Source organism: Nymphalis io, chromosome 28 (genome assembly GCF_905147045.1).
Source record: "Nymphalis io chromosome 28, ilAglIoxx1.1, whole genome shotgun sequence".
Taxonomy (NCBI): Eukaryota; Metazoa; Arthropoda; class Insecta; order Lepidoptera; family Nymphalidae; genus Nymphalis; species Nymphalis io.
The window spans coordinates 6125931-6130394 of record NC_065915.1 but is presented as its reverse complement, the minus strand read 5'-3'; the positions used below and the strand labels follow the sequence as shown (position 1 = coordinate 6130394).

The window sequence follows — 4464 nt, the reverse complement described above, 5'->3', positions numbered from 1 at the left end:
ATATATTTTTTATAGAATAGGAAGGCGGACGAGCATATGGGCCACCTGATGGTAAGTGGTCACCAAACGCCCTTAGACATTGGCATTGTAAGAAATGTTAACCATCGCTTACATCACCAATGCGCCACCAACCTTGGGAACTAAGATGTTATGTCCCTTGTGCCTGTAATTACACTGGCTCACTCACCCTTCAAACCGGAACACAACAATACCAAGTACTGCTGTTTTGCGGTAGAATATCTGATGAGTGGGTCGTACCTACCCAGACGAGCTTGACTTGACATATCAAATGCGCGCGTCTACATTAAAAGTAGGGATTATGATTGGCGCGTAAAAACCTGTTTTGAGTCTTACTCCCGCGCTTAATTCCCCACGATCGACGATGCGCGGCTGATTCTACAAATACTCGTTTTACCGCGGCGTCGCGTTCAGTTAGTTCGAGCGGCACGTGGAGTGAAGACGTGTTTCATGAAATCAGCAAGTTGAGTTGTTTTCGTTGCAGAAGTTAAATCAACTGAAGCGAAGATTATTATATGAAGATAATAAATATAAAACAGCTCTTTTAAGAGCTTGACATTACGTCATATGACGCAGCCATTCTTGTTTCAAATAAACAGTTCTTTTCAGAGCTATTCATTGTTTCAAACGATGACGTCATATAATGAGGCATGCGTGGCGTGTGTATTCTTGTTGCTATGCGTACTGTTACAGTTCTACAATTACTACTTAGTACTATAAAGCCACACAGGATTACACTTTTGATTATGAAAAATTAAAAAATATATAAGTAGATATATAGTATAAGTAGTAATATGTACACAATAATACATTAAGAAAATTGTGACACTAATTTGTTAAAATATTTAAACTGGGAACGAGTGTTTGAAAATTATAATTCTTTTTTAGTCAAATCGTTAGTTTGGTATTTTCCAAATTCAAGTATATTTCCAAAAACAAATACAGTTTAGGGCGGGTAGGTTTAAATCAATAAAGTCAAGCTTTTGTTTGCTCTAATAAACTTTTATTTAAAAAAATGTTTTAAGTGAATGTTACTATAGATTAAACATATGTAGCATCACATTACCCTCAGCAAGTATTCTCCTGTATAATTTCACACTATATCATCACTACCACATCAAAACAGCACATTATGGAACCCATTAGTCTTCCATGACAGAAGAGTCTTTGTCTGCCATGACAGAATTGTTTAACAACAAAATGAATGAGTTCCGGCAAGATCTACAAAAATATTCCTACTACAACTTCTTCTCTGGCTTCAGAATTCACGACCTTTAAGTCATTTATTATTTCTGCACTTAACACACGTAGCGACAAGTTGAGTTTCTTGCAGCAGAGTTGGGTCGTCAGGAAATGCGTAGAAGACGAAGAATGCTTCTCTTACATGGAGTACCAGAAGAGAAGTCAGAGGAAACAACATCCCGCGTCACTGGTCTCGTAGTTCAACATCTACTTCTGCCGAATTTTTCCAATACATGCATAAAAAATTCCTACCGCTTAGGTCGCTTAAATGATAAGAAGCCTAGACCTATCGTAGTCAAGTTTTGTGACGTCACGATGCGAGATAAGGTATGGTTCGCCAAAACAAAATTTAAAGGAACTGGAGTCACGCAATCGGAACTTTTAACAAAAAGTAGGCATGATGTCTTCCTTGAAGCAAGATCTCGTTTCGGTATTGACAAATGCTGGACACGGGATGGCTTTATATATATCATAGCTCAAGATGGTACTCAGCATAAAGTCGAATGTTTGTCGGATCTCAATGCTGTTCAATGCTCGTCGAATGTGAAGTTTCCCGTTCAGATGAGGACTACCGAGCTAAAGGTGACAATTTCACGCACTAAAAGGTTGATTAAAAAGTAATAGTTGGTTTTTTACTTTCTTGCGATGTTTATGATTATTAATTGTTACTGTTTTCTGTAGTTTGCTTTGTTTTTAATATCTACTCTTTTATTATGTAAGGTGTCTCGCGTCGTTGAATACATCTACTTGTCATTGTCAAATGTCAATGTTGAATGCCAATGTCTGTTGTAGATTAAAAATTTATTTAGATTATGATGGGAGAAAAAAAATTGGAAATGAAGAGTGATATTATTTTACACTATTTACTTTTGTATTCTTTTTATTTGCTTGTGTATTTTGTTTTTTCCTTTTTTTCCTATTTCTGTTAGTTACAATGGTGCTGTTGTTGTCCTTAAGTGAAACTTTTCCTTTTTATTGTTTTTTTGAGATGCTAACCGGCGGGTTATGGACATGCTATATTAGTCTTATAGGTACACATAATTTTTATTACTTATTTATTTGTTCATTTATTTTATAATATACTTATTATTATTATCACTTTTATTTATTATTAATATTTTTGTATTTATTTTATGTTTTTATTTTATTATTATTTTTTGTATTTATTTATATATTAGTACTTTTTCAACATCTATGGTATTTTATACTTATTACAATAATGGCAGTAAACGAGAACGTCAACGATTCCTTTCTTTCCTTATCATCCGATGCCTCGGACACTGACTGTAGTTTTTACAGTATTCCTCCTTTTCTTTGTGATTCCCTTGACTCAATTTTCCGACGTTGTAAATAATTTTAACATTATACATGTAAATGCGCAGAGTATTTCAGCACATTATCCAGACATGCTATCCTCTTTTCAAATTAAAAATTTACATGCAATTTTAGTTTCTGAATCCTGGCTTAAGCCGTGTTTGCCTTTGTCAGCCTATTCCCTTCCTGGATTCTATCTGATCCGTAATGATCGTATGGCAAGAACTGGTGGGGGTGTTGCCATTTATCTGAGACCAAGCACTTACCAGCACCCTGGATTACTCACAAAGTAAAAGAAATTCAGCATAAGAAAAATTTGGAAAAATCTCAAAATTGAAAAGAGACGGTGGTAGATTGCTACCACCGTCTCTTTTCAATTTTAAATCATCATCGAAAAATGAAATTAATGTAAAATCGTTGATTTATTACTTATACCTATAATATAGCCTTACCCACATTTAACATATTGTATTCTTTAGGAAAAGATTGTTTTTGAGAAATTGCACAAAGATTATAAAATGAATCGTTCAGCTCATCTAAGCTTAAACTTCCTGTCCTTTTATTTGTTTTGTTTCGTAAATTAAAAATAAAACGTTTAACATATACTAAAACTCTGAATTTTTACAAAATTCGAATATTTTTCAAATTTTATTAAAATAGTTTCTTTAGTTGCATCTGCTATGGCTAATGCTGAGTTTAGTTTGATTTTAGGCAGAGTCCGACGTACCGTGGGAGAAAACAGGTCATTCCGATTCTGTTTTTAACAAAAACTCAGGGCCGTACCACCACAAATTCTTTGAAATAATGTCTTTAGGTAATAAACCCCTAGAAACAAAATCTGCAGGAATTATTAATGTAGGTATATAACGCCATGAGCTGACATCGGTTAGTTCAGATATCTCTACAACCCTATTTGCTACAAATGCCTTCAACTTGTGACTTTCAGCACGAAGCCACCCCAAAACCACTGTAGAATCACACCAATGTACCGGACGTGCGACTGTACATCTAAGAGACGTCACAGCTGCTCTAGATAACTTAGCTGCTAAGAGTGCTACGCATAGTTCTAGACGAGGTATGGTTGTAGGTTTAAGCGGAGATACCTTAGACTTAGAACATAACAGTTGTACATTAATTAGGCCTTGTTAATTAATTGATCTTAGATAGATGCAAGCTCCAACTGCACGTTGAGAAGCATCACTAAATGAGTGCAGTGCAATGTAATTGTAATTATCACAAACAATCCTTCGTGGCACCTGAAAACTTAAAAGGTATGATAAATCATTGGTAAACCGTTCCAAGAATTTTGTATGTCTTTTGGGACTGGAACATCCCAGTCTAGTTTTCTTTGCCATAGAGATTGCAATATAATTTTTTGAGACCCATTGGATCAAATATTTTAAAAGTAAAAGATAGAATTATTCGCTTAGTAGCAAACTCCGATTTAGGTGGCATTTCAAAAGAAACCCGCAAGATATCATTATTAGGATCCCAGTTAATGCCTAAAGCTCTAATTGAGGAACTTGTACTTAATTTATCGTTTCTATTTATTAAATCCGAATTTATAATGAGTTTACGATTAGATTTGTATTTGCGTAGATTAAAACAAACCCTTTTAAGCGTGTTTGACACAGAGGTTAGAATATATAGAAGTTCATCTTCACTATTAGCTCCAGTTATAAGATCGTCTACATAAAAGTCATGTTTGATAATTGTTACTATAGATTTATCCGTACATTCCTGTCCTAATTACAACAGACAACGAGTACTTAATAAACTAGAACTTGCAAGACTATAAGTAACTGTCTTAAGGCGTAATATTTTAATTGGCTCTATTTCACTTTCCCTCCATAAAATTAATTGTAAATTTTGATGATCATCGTGTATTTT

General features: G+C 34.4%; 1 pseudogene; it reads left to right on the top strand.

Annotated features, from left to right (window-relative positions):
- Window positions 1-1170: 1170 nt before the first annotated feature.
- Window positions 1171-1881, top strand: LOC126779034 (uncharacterized; annotated as a pseudogene).
- Window positions 1882-4464: the final 2583 nt, after the last annotated feature.